Raw genomic sequence first — 16373 nt, 5'->3', positions numbered from 1 at the left:
GGGCAGTGTGGCTGGGGTGACACAGTCTGTCCCCAAAGGACTTCACTACTCCTCCCTTTCATACTGCTGAGACTGACCTGGGATTCCAGAAGCCGGTTCCACCACCACCAAGGGTAGGTCTCTCTGGGCTCTCTGTCCTCTACTGTAGAACGAGGTTTGGGAAAGCTGGCTTCTCGAGCTGATTCAGGTTCTCAAATGATTAATTCTGTGGTCCCCTCTGATTGTTACAATGCTACAGTGTTTACTCAGGTTAAGAAAGTAGACTGGTGAGCCAGTAGGTCAGAGTTCAGCACTGGACCAGGTAGATGCCACCCTTGGGCAGAATGGTAGGGACAGTAGTAGATTTGGGAAGGTTCAATACATTAAGTTCATACTGGGGATTGTTTAGAACACTTGATCCTTTGTAAACCCTCAATGAATGTCATTTATTTTTGCTGCCTTTAGTTAACCCATAGGTTTCATAAAGGCTGGGATCTTTCATTCCTATAAACAATGCCCAAAGCAGCCAAATTCTAAACCTTGGTTGAGCAACCTGCAAGCAGGTTACCACCAACTTCTTATCAGAAGTAAGAGAACTGCTGTCCATTGAGGTTGTACTCTGGGTCAGATGCTGTACCAGACCCTGAACATATACTATCTTATTCTCATACCAGTGACAAGCATTCAGTTTTATTCTTCCCTTATTTTACTCCTAAGGAAATAGAGGCTACAAAAGAATAAAGCCACATGGCTACTAGGTAGTGGATTATGGAATCAGACACAGGTATATGGGTTCAAATGGCAGAACCAAAGCCTATGCCAGGGAGAAAAAAAATGAGTTCCTTTGGAAAGACAGTTTCCTGTCCATTCAGGCTCTCCCCAGGGCAGAAAGATGACACTTGCATTTAGAGAAGGATACCATCCTGCAGGGGAGGAGGGTGAGCATTTCCTCTAAAGCCTTTTCCCTCTTCGTTCCAGCCAGGCTTAAGGATCCAAACCACAAGCAAAGATGAAAGACCCTTGTTGATGAAGTCCTCTACCCTGGGAAGAAAAAAGATTAAAAAAGAAAGGAAAAAGGAAGGAAGGAAAGAACAGAGAGGGGGAGGACAGAGAAATCCTTGACAAATATTTCTGTTAATAAATTCCATTTTGCCTCTAAAATGTTTGCCAACTATCTAAGCAGGACAAATATTTCACATACCAGGGCAAACCATCGCCGAAATGCCTTTCCAATCAGCCTGCCCGCAGACCCTGTTTCCATAACCTCCCAGGCAGCAGCTTCTGGTGGACTCTCTGTGGTTCTCCCCTGAGAAGGCCTTCTTCCCTGTGAAGGAGATTCAGGGGGATTGAAGCACGACTTCCCCCAGACCAGGGCAGAGGGGCCCTAGCATCCCTGCATGGCTTCCCGTGTCCCCACCTTCCTCTCCTTCCCCCTTCCATTCTCTTCCCTCCTGTTATCTGGAATGTCCCCCAAAGGCTCATGTGTCCAAGGATTGGTTCCCAGTTGGTGGCACTGTTAGTAGGTGGTAGAAACTTCAGGAGGTGGGGCCTAGGTGGAGGAGGTGGGACATGTCCTTCAAGGGTACATTTTGTCCCAAGACATCTCTCTTTCTCTTGCTCTCTCTCTGCTTTGCAGGAGGTGAACAGCTCTGCTCCACCATGCCTTCTCTGCCATGATGCTCTGCCTCACCTCAGGCCCAATCAGTGGAGTCAGCAGACCATGAAGTGAAACCTCTGAATCTGTGAGCCAAAACAAATCTTGCCTCCTTTTAGGTTGTTTTTCTCAGGTGTGTTTTCACAGTCAGGAAAAGCTGACTGACACCACCCCCTTCTTTCCTTTCCATCTCCTGATCCAGATGTTAGGACACTTGTCTTCATGGCTCTCCTGGTCCCTTCCAGCCTCATCCACCTCTCCGCAGGTGGGAAGAGTCTTCTTCTTTCCCTTTCCTTTCTCCTCTCCCTCCATCTTCCTTTTCTCTTTGTTCTTCCTCATCTTTTCCCTCCTCCCAAACTTGGTTGGTTTTGCTGGACTGGGAGGGAAGGGGTTCTCAAACCATTAGCATCATGTGCCTACACTTCCAACCCTCTGCCTTCGTGCATTAATGGATCCAACATATCCAACATTAGGGCCTGCTGGTGGATTCCATTTTGAAAAGTGCACCAGGTCTCAGTATTGAGTTTGGAGACAATTCCAGTTAGTGCCAAGGACTTGTTCATTTTGTTTTATTGAATTTACTTAGGGATAGACCTTTTGAAGGTCCTGTGAGTAGAGGTATGCCAAGACATACACCATCCAGGGACTCTGGAAGCCATCTGCAGAATATCTGGATGAAAATGACAGGCATTTGTGAACATCCTTCTGCCAAGCTGGAGAGCAAATGTGGACCTAGTTAAAATGAAAATGAGGCCACAGCATTGGCTATTTTTTCTGATGGACTGTCTTTTCTACTTCCAGCTTGACTTTGCCCTTCCAGCTTGACTTTTGCCTGAGTAGAAAGAGGCTGACTTCTCTCACAGAGTCTTTACAGGACCAACTAGGGGAATTCATCCAATATGGCTGCTTGTCTCAGAAAGAAACATGTATTAGCTTCTGTGGCCTGGCCTTGGGGTGGAATAACTCTTATTTTCCCCTGATGGTATACTTTGGAAACTTTCTGAAAGCCTTATTCTATGAGATCACTTCCAACATTTATTCTTATTTATGTGTGAAATAACACTGATATGTAGCATTGGTTGGGCATGACCTCTAGGGCCTGGGCCCAACCTCCATTCAAAATAATCCTGCCTACCTCTCTCCTTTAGCAACTGTTTATTGGCACTTCCTATCATCTAGGCATGGTGTTAGATGCCAAGAATGCAATGATTATTATATAAGACAGAAAGATTCTTGCCTTCATGGAACTTATAGTCTAGTGAAAGAGATACAGAAACACAAATATATCTCAGTCAGTGTTGTGGAACAAGCTTAGTAAGAGTCAGCTTTGATCTTTCTGATATCACATACTTTGACTTTTGCAATGAAAACCTTCATTTCTTAGCATAAGCTATTTGACCTGGTAATTTCACTTCCAACATTTATTCTTATTTATGTGTGAAATAACATTGATATGTAGTTATAACAATATAATAGAATAATGTTTGGTTATAATGACATTATTGTTGTCAATGTAATTCTTATAATAGCAAATGATTAGAAATATCCCAAAAGTCCATTTAATAGGGCATTAGTCAAATTAGTATAATTTATCCACATAATAGAATTATTTTCCACTATAAAAAATCAAAATGAGGAAGTTATTTTTGTACAGACCCGCAGGAAGTAATCTTTAATAGATAATACTGAGAGAAAACAGCAAGGTAAAGAACAGGGAGTATAGTGTGTTATCATGTGTGTGTGTTTGTACAGAATATCTGTGGAAGGCTACTAGATAGGGGAGCCACGTGGCTATGGGACAAGAGTTGAAATCAGACTGCTCACTGTGTTCTCTTTTTCACACTTTGACTTTTAAACATGTGGATGTAGAACTTCTTTGAACATTTTAATTTAACTTTTAAGGAGAACAGGGAAAGAACAGGAGACATGGCAAAATGACATGTGACTTTGTGTGGTGGCAAAAATCACACAGTTTTGTCCATTATTGGTGGTGGTAGGGATGATGCAGGTTCAATATTGCCAGGTTTTCCAGTTCTTCAAGAGAAACCAGAAATAATATGTTTGAGGAAGCATTTGGTATAAAATGTTGGCTTAAATAAAAAAAAATCAGGGTGCACGAAGCGGGTGTAGAACTGTATCCTGTTAGAGCCCATCAATGTGGAATCCTTGAGGGTCTCCAGCACCCCTTAGGAAGCTGCTGTGTTTTTTTTAGGAGAGAGGTGATGAAGACCACCTGCAGGTGGTGGGATGCCAGGGCAGGAACAAATGTAGTGGATAGAGACAGTGTATGGTGGAGAGATGGGGAGGGGAGGTTAGAACACAGAGTCAAGTGACATCTGGATGCAGCAGAGAAAGAAGGCGCAAAGACTCTGAATTGGAGCTTGAGTGGTTTGTGGTAGAGTGATTAATATACAGCCTGGTGTGAGAGTGGCTGCAACTTCAGAGACTTGAATTCTCATTTCTCCCACCATGTGGGGCAATTTTTTAAAAAAAATCATTAAATGTAGATGTTAGTATCTACCTTATGGGATAGATACTAAAAAAAAAAAAAATGCATGTCAAATGTTCATACCGCTCAAAATGTTAGTTGTCCCAGACATTTGCTATTTTTGGTGGCCCTATTTCCAGATTAAGGAACTTGTTGCCTTTTAGAGTCTCTGGTCCTAATGGAGCTCACTCTCCCTCCAAGAGGCCAATGGATGATCTTATTCTCTTGGCAACAGCACCAATTTGGGGTGGTCCTATGACTAGGTCATGTGACTAGTTCTAGACCACCCAGAGCCCATTGGAACTGGACTGGGGTTAGAGGTGGGAGCCTGGACTGCTTCCACCATCTGGCCACCATGGAAGAGAACAGGTTTGAGGTGGAGCCAATCATAGTTCACAGAGCTGAGACATGAGGAGAAAGAAATCAAAGCCTGATGGCTCTCAGCTTACAACTGAGCTGGCAGCACTTTCCCTGTTGTCTTGAATAAATGTATTTAAGCAAACAAACAAGCACAGGTATCCACAGACAGAACACAGGCCACTTGGTGTCCGGTGTCCTGGCATCTTGAGACGCCCCAGCTTCCTAATTCCCTTGGAAACCCTGTGAGGTGGGAGGTAGTGAGACAGCTGAGAAGTCTTGGTGCGCACCTGCCACAGCCCTGTGGCGGCATTGTAGGAGGCTTCCAGATTAGTGAAAACATCCTCAGGTGTGAGCCAAAGGTGAAAGAGAAGGAGACAAAGGGCTGGAGACAGACGGGCGGGGGCAAGACTGGAGGGCTGAGGTGGAAACTGATGCTGCGTCTGGATTCCTGGGTGTGAAGCTCTGTTCAGGGCCCTGGGATTGCACGGCACTGAATTGAGTGGGTCACTGCCAGCGCCTTGCTGCCCCACATCACGTAGCCCCTGCGAGCACTAAAACAACAACTCTGGCATGGGGCACCTGCAGAGAAACATCAAAGGGCTGATGGTGTTCAGATGGGAGATCGTGAGGCCTCCCTGCTGGCCAGCACTGTGCCCTGAACTACCACCTGGCAAGACTTGTGTCTGTCTTTCATTGGAATGGTCAGGGTGGGCTTCAAGTTGCACTCATCTCAGTACCCTTCAGAGGAACCAGCTGAAAAAACTAGAATACAACGTGTTTTGCAAAAAGCAAACTAGAAGACTTCTATGGACTCTTCTTCCTAGAGTAGCAACCTTAAACACGTGCACAAAACTGGGGACAGAGGAGCTGGACAAACCCTGTTGTGAATTTAGAAAGCAGTATGGGTCTGAGCCCCTCAGAAAGATGTCAGTCTTTGGGCTGTTCCTTTCCCTGAGGGATGTTATGGGGATTGGGGTTAGTTGCCTTGACATCAGGTTTCCTTGCCCTGCTTCACTGGAGCTGCAGGCTCAAGGGCATGAGCCTGCAAATTAAAGGCTCTATTTGGGAGAAAGACAGCCCAGAGCTTCAAGCTTTGCAACCCAGCTCCCCTGCCTTTAAGGACCAAAGATGATGTACTGTGTTTTGAGGAGGCTGGCCCTTTAATTACTTTCCAAGCTATTAACTTCTAGATGATTCTGTGACAGCTTCTAAATGATCTGCCCTATTCTGTCCTCACTCCCTTCCCAATTAAGCACCTGTGCAGAAGTCCCTGCGTCTCAGTTGGACTCATTGGGCAAAGAAGCTGTGTGTTGCCACCTCATACCTCAGACTTCCTTTGGGCAAAAAGAAAATCTGATTTTTAAGAGTAGGAGGAAAAAAAATGACTACTGGAGTGGTTGGAAGATTTAAAGGCTTCTTTGATTATATATATATATATATTTTTTTTTTTTTTGTGATGCTGGGGATTGAACCCAGGGCCTTATATGCAAGGCAAGCACCCTACCAACTGAGCTATATCCCCGGCCCTTAAAGGTTTCTTTGGATAATTTTTTAAAATTTATATATGACAGTGGAATGCATTACAATTCTTATTATACATATAAAGCACAACTTTCTATATCTCTGGTTGTATACAAAGTATATTGACACCAATTCATGTCTTTATACCTGTACTTTGGATAATAATGATCATCACATTCCACCATCATTAATAACCCCATATCCCCTCCCTTCCCCTCCCAGCTTCTTTGGATAATTAAAGACCTAGGTTGTGACCCTCACAGTGCCACTTATTAGCATGAGGGCTACTGAGCAGTTCAAATTAATTTATTCATTCAGTGAATACCCGATGAGAACTATGGGCCAAGTACTATGCTGTGTATCAAGGATTCAAAGCTGACCAGGGAATATTTTCTTCCTTCACAGGCCTATGGGGAGATAGGCAGCCAGTATAATTAATGACACCATAGGGTGATAGATATAGGAGGAACTCGGATTCATGGGGTTGTAGAAGAGGACCCCCTTCTGTGATCTTCCTTCCCTGTCTGTGCATTAACTGTGTGACAATACATCATTAAAAGAACGTGAGACTTTGACATATCTGGCAAGGTCATGCCTTGAGAAGGAACTTGGACTCAAAGCAAACACTGAAGAGTGCTTCTCTAACAGGTGCATTAGAATTAGATGCATTCAAATTAGGATGTGGTAGAGAGCTTGTTTATGAAGGTATATTCTTGGACCTGATTCTACAAGTTCTGATTGATTGGATTGGGGTAGGGCCTCATAAGAAGTACCTTGGGTTGATTCCGATGCAGTTGGTTCATGGGCCATGCTTCAAAAAAGATTGTCTCTAAAGTCCCGGACAACTCTAATGTAGTCAAATATCCCTGACTATGTACCTGTACTTGGAGTTAGCAGATGTTCCTGAGAGGGCCTGGATTTTGGCTTCTCTCGCATGTATGGTATATGCTTTGGTATGGGCTTTGACTTTTTTGCTATAGGACTAGTTAGTAATAATAGCAGGCTGTTGGTTTGTCAGAAATCATGCCTATTCATGCAGCTATTCTTCATTCAGATGCTTGCAGAGAAACAACTGCAATATGAAATCTAAAATAGTTTCTTGTTAGAAAATTCCATGAATGTCCTAAAGAAGACACCAGTGAAAAGTATTGGTGAACAGCCTGGGCTCTGAAGCCAGTATGCCCAAGTTTGCAATCTGAGCTTTTTCACTTACTGGCTTTGAGACATTGGACAACTTCACCTCTCCAAACCTTGATTTCCTTATATGAAAATGTAACTGGGAATAGCCCTCAAGGGGTGTTGCAAGAATTAAATGAGTTAACATGAAGGATAAGCACTTAGCACTTATAAAGAAGAAATACTACCTGTTATTGACAAAGCTGAGTGCACAAAAAATATCCAGGAACTAAATACCAAGAGGGAGCTGAGACTAGCAAAGCAAGAGAATGGTTGTCCCTCGCAGTTCCCAGGGACAAGGGGTATTGGAGCTCGTGTTAGAGGGTTGGGTTTTAATACTGTCCAGGGACAGGAAGCAGTCTTGAGCCAGAGGGAGATGACATGTTGGCACTGAAACTTCCACATAAAGCCAGGACCCTTGAAGGACAACATGCTTTTAAAAATTGTAGGGCATAAAAAGTCAATCTCTAGTGTGGATAAATGAGAAGAAAACTTGTTTATCTTGAACTGAGCTCTAGCTCAGAAGGGGAAAATGTCTCCCTGAAGAATTCTAAACCACTGGCATGAGCTTTTGGTGGGTTTGGGGTTTGAATAAATAGTTCCTGTACAACCTAGAAATCCCTAGGCTAAGAAATAACATAAAATTTGGTCTGAGCCAATTATACTCTGTTAGAAGCAAACACTTTGATTACACTGATTTCTCCAGATTAAAGCCCTGCTGAAGATGAGCTCACAATCTGAAATCATGCAACACAAAAGAAAAAATATGAGCCAGAGTCTGCAGGTCCAAAAAACAGCAGGATTAGAACTTCTAGAACCTTAGATTACAGAGCTGTCATAGGAGATCATAAACTAGGTATGTTAAAATAGCTAATAACATACGGTGAACCTTTAAAAACAAAAAGTTCTAGAAAATGAATAAAATTAAATCTTAAACATAAAACAAATAGTACTTTTTCTCAGAAATAAAAAGAAACAATCATTAAAAATTGAAACCCCATGAATAGGCTAAGTAGTCCATGGACTACTTGGTTGAGAAAGAATTGGAAAACTTGGGGATAAAGCTAAGAAATTATCTGGATGGTGAGACCAGAGATGAAAACTGAAAGAGATATTAGGAGAAAATGAAAAAGTCTACCACATATCGAGGAGGAATTCCAGAAGAGAAAATAGAGAAAGGTAATGGGGGTGAGGAAATGTTTGAAGAGAAGTTGATTGAGAATTGATGAAAGATGAGAAATTTTCAATTCAGAAACTACAATAAACCCTAAACTCGATAAATAAAACCCACTCATCTTTAGATACACCATAATGAAACTGCAGAACACCAAAGACAAAGAGAAACTTCATCAAAGAGACCAGAGGGGAAAGAGTGAGATCCCTCACAGCGGAGGGAGCCAAGAAAGACATGTGAATGGGAGCTCCAGCTGGGACTCATGGCCTGGGAATGGAGCCAGCACAAGTGTCCTACAGTGAATCAAATGTGACATGGTTGGTCAGAGGCTTCAAAAGCAGGCAGAAGACAGACTTGGTACAGAAGGGTTCTAGGAGCATTGTTGCAAGGATAAAATGAGACAAGATACATAGGCTTGTTAACTAAAAGAATTTTCCAAAGAATTGTTTTGCAGTGACTGTGGTGTGGAAATGAACCTATTCTGGGACTTTTTGTTCTCAATTCCAAGCTGCTGATTTGTTTTGTCTTGCTCCCCCCAAACCCCCTCCCCTTCTTTCTTTTCTAACAGCACAGAGAGGTTTTGCAACCATCTGAGGTGCTTTGAGAAAAGTGTTAAATCAGTTTTGAGCAAATGCTTTGCTCTTTCGCTCTTGATGAACAATTCTATGAGACTGATCCTAACTGATCCCCTCCCAGGCAGCACCAAACGTGTATTCTCTGGGTCTGGGGAATTTCTCTGATAACTATGATTTCATATGCAGATTGGTATTTTTATGTAGCCTCCAGTCTTCTAAGCGGCTGTTGAAAAATGGGAAGTTGGGAAGCATTTGCCCAAGAATCTTTAATAAAGAATCTGAACAGCCGGCTAAAGAATGTGAGTGAGTTAGCAAAGGCTGGCCCCAGGGCAATGAGGAGATGGGCTGGGTACCACTCAGCTTCCCTGTATCATTCACCCAGAAACTTTTATCTCAATGACCTGTGACTTGAGGACACATCTGGCCCAGGGAGAGCCTGTTCTTTCAACACTCTTTCTTTGATGACCGTGAGACAGTCAATGTACACAATGTGCTAGGGACACTGAGTACTCCAGAGTCCTGATGCCTGGAGCTTAGAATCTAGCATGAAATGCAGAGAAGCTGTTATGATATAGCTTTGTAAGTGCTAGAGGACGGCTGTTGTATCAGCACAATAATGGGAGACTTAAGAACCAAGACTTAAGAGGACTAAGAGCAGCTGAGGGAATCATAAAGAGAAATATATGTTGTTCCATTTTTATGGATCACCAAAATGAGAGGGGAACAGCAAGAAATGTTCCTGGTAAATCAGGTAGGAGCCAGCTCAGAAACAATCCTGTAAGCCGTGGTCAGAAGAAGCCTTGATCTGGAGGACTCTGAAGGGTATTGTGCAAGAACCTGTTCGGATTTTCTTTTCAGAAAACTTAGGATGTGCTGACTGAGGAGACATTAGGGAGAGAAACGGCAGGCAGGGAAATCCATCAGGTGGCTTATGTGTGATTATAGGAGGACCCAGGTGGCTGTCGTGGAGATGCTCAGCTGTTTCGGCAGGAAGCTTGGTAGGGCTTGATGTCTGATATGGGCTTTCATGAGAGAGAGGGATAGTGTTCTGAGTTCTGGCTTGAGCATTAGGAAGTTGATAGGAAGAAGTTCTCTTCCCCTGTGTCAGGACAGAGCTATAATCTGCAGGGGAGCAGAACAGATAACGTTCAAGGAAACCTGGGGCCATCTTCATGGGTGATCAACCTGTGAGCTCTCACAGGCTCACACTAGGAAGGACCTTGTGCTTGATTGAAAGCTCTGATGGCCATCTTGAAATCTGCAATAATCTTATCTTTAAACTCGTGTGTTGTAAGCAGAGACTGATGGGACAATGGAGCACGATTATGAGCAGAGGAGATATGTGCAAATGTGTCTTCTGTTCCTGTCTGCACCCTTCATTTAAAACATTCAGGATGCCCATGAGCACTAAATCCCAGTGGGCACCTTGGGCATGGAAGTTCAGAGACTCAGATGGGTACAAGATTGTACGTCTGGAAGCTGGTGGCTTTTAGTCTCACTGAACACTGGGATTCCCCACTCCTGTCCCCTGTAAACACGACTGTGAGTGGGGCACTGATGGCCCTGAAAAACCATGCTTGCTATTCAAATCAGAACTTGTTTCAAATGCAGAAAGAAAGTGTTCTGAGACACAACACGACTAGGGAAGAATTCTTAGTCATTTTAGCTAATCATGAAATGATTGACCCATGCAAATGATGACCCAGAAGGGAAGGGAGCTACCAGGCAACACAGTTTCCTTCAGGTAGAGAGTGTTGGCTGGATGCACATAACTCAGGAACAGTTGAGTTAGTTTTGTGCAATGTTTTTGGTTTTTTTTTTTAAATTTTTTTAGTAGTCGATTTACCTTTATTTTTTTATATGCAGTGCTGAGTATCTAATCCAGTGCCTCACACATGCTAGGCAAATGCTCTACCACTGAGCCACAACCCCAGCCCATGATTTTTACTCTTCTGGCAAGAATGAAATAAATTTGCATGTCTGAGCTACAAAATGCAAATTGCATAATTTCAGTGATTCTAAGTTAATATTCTTATATTTGCATTTAAAACTGGTGTTGCACAATATAAAGCAATATAAACAGCAATTTCATGCTAATAATCTGAAGGTTTAATTTTTGTTTACTTAGATGATATCTAATAGTAAATAAAAACATTGTGACAGCAAGAATGCAAAATGGTATGGCCACTTTGGAAGACAGTTTAGCAGTTTCTTACAATGCTAAACATTGTCAGCAATCACACTCCTTTACCCAAATGAGTAAAAAACTTGTATACACACAAAAACCTGCATATGAATGTTATAGGATCATTGGTTATAATTGCTAAAATTTATAAGTGAATGAGATGTTTTTCAACATCTATTTGTGAATGGGTAAATAAGTTGTGGTATATCTAGGCAGTGGAATATTATTTAGCAACAAAAAGAAATAAGATATCAAGCCATGAAAAAATGAGATATCAAACCTTAAATACATATTGCTTAGTGAAAGAAGCCAGTCTGAAAAGACTATATATTGTATGATTCCAACTATCTGATATTCTAAGATAGGCAACACCATAGAGTCAGGGAAAAAGATCAGTGGTCACCAACAGCGTGGGGGAAGGGGAAAAGGACAGGAATGAGTAGGTGAAGCACAGTGGATTTTTAGAGCAGTGAACTATTCCATACGATACTGTAGAGATGGATACAGGACATTATGCACTTGTCAAAAACCGTAGAATGTACAACAAAGAGAGGCTGCTTACACAGCGTGGCTGGCGACGGTAGCCCCGACTCTGTTGTCGCCACCCAGAAGGCAGCCAAGTGCAAGAGCTAAACTTATCTGCCTCTGTTTTCAAACAGACTCATGTTCAACTTTTGGTCATGGTGGGGAAAAAAAAAAAGCTGGGAAGATTTCATTAATCCTTATTTTTTTAAAAGTCAATATAAAATTATAGCAAAAAAAAAAAAAAGGAACCTGATCTTTAGTAGCACAGCTGGAATAACTTGCAGAGATGGCTGTGGCAACAGTGAGAGATTTAATTCAGTTGGTCTTCTGTGGTCGTTGGTTATCCACTTGTCTCCGCAGTAATGGAAGCTACACATGTTTTTAAAGGGACTGAGAAGCTGCTAGAGGTTTGGTTTCCACAGCAGTGACCCAACATGAACCAAGGAGCTGGGGACCTTGTCATCTTCCAAGATCTGAGTAGAACATGCTTTTGAAGGGTGTGTAACGTTCAGTCCTCAGTGTGACTATTCAAAAATGTTTTCTAGAGCTGGGTGTGGTGGCGCACGCCTGTAATCCCAGTCATTTGGAAGGCTGAGGTAGGATGAACGCAAGTTCTGGGCTAGCCTCAGCAATTTAACAAGGCTCTAAGCAATTTAGCAAGACTCGCCTCAAAATAAAAATAATAAAAAGGGTTAGGGATGTATCTCAGTGGTAAAGTACCCCTGGGTTCGAAAAACATTTTTCCTTCTGAAGACATAAGGTACAACCCTCTTGCTGATACTCATTCCCCTGCTGAAATGTGCTTGGGACTTCAGTGGCTTGACTCAATTCAGCACTTCTCTTATTCTCTGAAGAATTTCATGAAGCCACTGGGCACGGTGGTGCATGCCTGTAATCCCAGGAGTTTGGGAGGCTGAGGCAGGAGGATCTCCAATTCAAAGCCAGCATCAGCAACTTAGTGGGACCCTGTCTCAAAATACAATATAAAAAGGGCTGGGGATGTGACTCAGTGGTTAAGCACCCTTGGTTCAATCCCCAGTACCTCATCTCCTGCCAAGGAAAAGAATTTCATGAACCCTTCTCACCAAGAGTACCCACACCACACAGGGATTTTCAGGAAGAAATAGGGGTTTATATGCACTTTTTCCAAATGAAGCAGTGTATTTTATGGGACATATGATTTCTTTTTTTTTTTTTTTATTGGTTGTTCAAAACATTACAAAGCTCATGACATATCATCTTCCATACATTTGATTCAAGTGGATGACATATGATTTCTGAATGTTGGTACTAGTATACTCTGAATTTCCCAGAGTTGGGTAATCAGTGGACCTGATCAAATCCTGGAAATTTTGACAAATGAGGCCGACCTACAGTTATGAACAAGTCCTGCATGAAAGGTGGTATTGCCATGAAGGATGTCTTCATGAGAATGGAATTCACGACCCGATGCCAGGTTCTGTCATTGATGCCACAGTGTTTGTAAAATCCTTGTGGGTAATTTGATCAAGTGGAATGAAAGTGGACAGAATGCACTGGACTATTCACATCACTCCAGAACCAGAATTTTCTTGTTAGCTTTGAAACAAACTCATGTCAGACCTCCTGTGATGACCTGATGGGGAAATTGTAGAAGTCTTCAGGTCAGGAAAATCTGTGTTTGTTAATCAGAGTTCTAAATGCTGCACAGTGTTTTCTTCAGCCCCCAAGACTGAAGATTTTAAATGTCTTGATTGCCAGAGTGCTGTTCAATGATTACAATTTTGCTTTTACTAATCTTGCTAAGAAGCAGCAACAATAGCAGCGTTGATGAAGAAAAATGAAGAAAAAACACCAAAAGAGAACACACATCGAAAGTGATGGCTGCTTTCTAGATGTCAATGTTGGGGTCTTTGCTTTTCATAACCACAACCTTGTAGTTGCAGAAAAGCCTTCATAATGATAAGAGCCCAAGTAATGATAGTGTAATCATTCTGAATTGAATGCATTATTCTGTCAAGGACTTAGATATCTTGCATGAATTCTCCCTTCTGTGTGTTGGTATTTGCTATAGTTTCTATCTTAAGTGTCTTCCAAAGGTCTAGGTGGTAAAGGCCTAGTCCCCACGCATGACACTACTAGGTGGTAGGTAGTACCTTTAAGAGGTGGGGCTTGGTGGAGGGGTCTTATGGTCTCTGAGGGGGCGGTGCCCTTGGAGGGGATATTTGGACCCCAGCTTCTTTTTATTTTTCTACTTCCCAGTCATCAGAGGAGTGTTTTTGCTCTGCCACACATTTCCACCATGATGTGCCACCAGAGGCCCAAGGCAAGGGAGCTGACTGGTCATGGATTGAAACCTCTGAAACCGTGAGCCAAAATAACCTTTTTCTCAGTATAAGTTGATTATCTCAGGTATTTATTATGGTGACAGAAAGCTGACTAGCACAGCATTCTGTGCTATTCTTGACGTGAAATTGAAGTGCACATAGAAAAACACATTTTACTATGTGACACTTTACCATAGTTGTGAAAATGGTCTATTTGGCTTGTGCACAGCATACAGTTTCTCCCAGTATCATCTGAATTCCTCCACAGATGAATTTTCATCCTTATTAGGCATTGGCCTCAGCCGGGATTGTTCTATTAAATCGCTGGGATTGTTCTATTAAATCGCTGTCAGAGTTGGGTGTATGTGACGCAATGCCTGTAATCCCAGTGACTTGGGAGGTTGAGGCAGGAGGATCACAAGTTTGAGGCAAGTCTTGGCAACTTAGTGAGGCCCTGTCTTAGAAAATAAAAAGGATGGTGATGTAGCTCATCCATGAGTTCAACTCCCAGTACTAGTTAAATAAATAAAGAAGCTGCTGCCAGAATCTTCTATCTGGTTACCCCCACTTCCTAGAATATATTTCATATTCATGTTATGAAAACCAATTTCTGTATTATAAAGATAGTTTTTACAACAGTAATTAAAGTTTTTTTTTTTTTCCCCACAAGTCAAATCTTCCTTTGTGTGTGTGTGTGATCCTGGAGACTGATCTATATCTCCATCTTTTCGTTTTTAATTTTGAGAGAGGGTCTTGCTAAATGGCCCAGGCTGACCTTGAATTTGGGATCCTCCTGCCTGGGATTACAGGCATGCACCATCATGCCCAACAAGTCTAATTGATTGTAAAGGCTAGAGAAGTAAATGTAGCTCAGTGGTAGAGCATTGTCTAGCATGTGCAAGGCTTGGGTTCCATTCACAATACTGCAAAAAAAAAAAAGAAGAAAAGATTCCAGTTATTCATTTTGTGCACCATTATTTAAACATTACTACTCCCGCATTTGTAGTCCTTTAATTGATTTCTGGTCCCCCAAATAAAGCAATACACTGTTGCACTTGGGTTCATGTAATAATCTCATGCCTAGGTAGAGAAGTGCAGGGGATGCTTCCTGGCTTAATTTTCTTTAAGGGCATGGAGATTTGGCCTCCTTTTGAGTGGCATGGGCTCTTTTGGAAGACAGTGACAAAAACAATTTTCCCCAGTGTGGATTAGCAGGGATGATCCAGGAGAGTCATAAACTGAGATTAGGGAACTGACTGAACTCTATGGTAACCATGTGCTGCTCTGGGCTCCTCAGCAAATGAGAGAACTTCTAAAGAGTACCATACCTTTACAAACTTGCTAAGTAGGAATCATATAAAAGAAATGTTTATCACTAAACTGATTAGGAAAGAAATCTAGCATAAAAGTTGTACTTGATTCAGTAAGCCAGGCCAGCGTGGATCATTTGCTTTAACTTTGACTTTAGCAGCCATTTCTACAAATTCCCATTAGTAGTGTACTGTCAACTGTTGCTCAAAGCAGAAGCCAAGGTTTTTCCATCTTCTGATCATATGACACATGGGAGTGTTCTGACTTCATCTGTCCCTTTAACTATGGTCTCCTTTCACTGTGGCATTCACAGGATCAAATAAATGACTGTCCAAAATGAGAACATCTAGGTTGTTCAGATATACACCATGAAGCAGAATATATGAAAGAATGAATACATAAAACACAACATAACAGGGTTCCAAAATATTCAATGGGAAATGTTGAGTAATGCAGGCTTTCTAAAGTTGACCTTTTTAAGCTACATTTGGAAATACTATGGAATTTTCTCCACTGAGAGAACAATGGTCGACCAAATTTTATATTTGTTGTCCTCACAATTTTTTTTTTTTGGTAATAATTTCTGGTTCTGCATCAAAACCAGAAATTATTGTTATTTTTGTCTTTACAAATGAAACCCTTTTTTGTGTGTTTCTAAACATGAAATCTGCTTAGTTTACAATCAAGTGGTTGGAATTTCCTTTTGACTTTTATTTTAAGCACATTGTTGATGGAAAGTTTCATTGAGGAAACCTGAATCAATGCAATCAATTTGATTCTGTACTGAGCAGGGCACCTAATATCTCAAAGAGCTGTTTTGAGAACCAAAACTCAAAGTGGATCTTTTCCTTCAACAGTATCCCAGTAGATTTAATGATGTTTATTAGCTAGAGGTATTTTTTTCCCTAAAATATTTAAGAATTCTAATGTTTAAAGTCCACAAAAATTTGTATGAAACAAAGCCTAGAAAAATAAAGACTGTAAATCCAGCATAATCTAATCCTAGCATGATAGAGAAAGTTTTGGGTGCCATAATTTCTGCCTTCATTGTTGGACTGAAATAAGTTGAAATGTCTTTCTATACCACATTTTAAGCTCCAATAAGAATTTGTTTAATTT

The 16373-nt window shown here is 41.7% G+C and overlaps 1 protein-coding gene and 1 pseudogene across 1 annotated transcript in view; both read left to right on the top strand.

Moving 5' to 3' along the window:
* The first annotated feature begins 1638 nt into the window (after positions 1-1638).
* Positions 1639-16373, top strand: part of Igfbp2 (insulin like growth factor binding protein 2) — a 101099-nt gene continuing 86364 nt past the window's right edge. The window contains exon 1 of the mRNA XM_071619354.1: positions 1639-1721. The gene's annotated coding sequence lies outside the window, so the exon portion shown is untranslated. The remainder of the gene's footprint in view (positions 1722-16373) is intronic.
* Positions 12000-13438, top strand: LOC114097692 (S-adenosylmethionine decarboxylase proenzyme-like; annotated as a pseudogene).

This window comes from Marmota flaviventris, chromosome 11, assembly GCF_047511675.1.
Source record: "Marmota flaviventris isolate mMarFla1 chromosome 11, mMarFla1.hap1, whole genome shotgun sequence".
NCBI classification, from domain to species: Eukaryota; Metazoa; Chordata; class Mammalia; order Rodentia; family Sciuridae; genus Marmota; species Marmota flaviventris.
The sequence above is the reverse complement of the archived record's forward strand: the minus strand, read 5'-3'. Positions and strand labels throughout refer to the sequence as shown.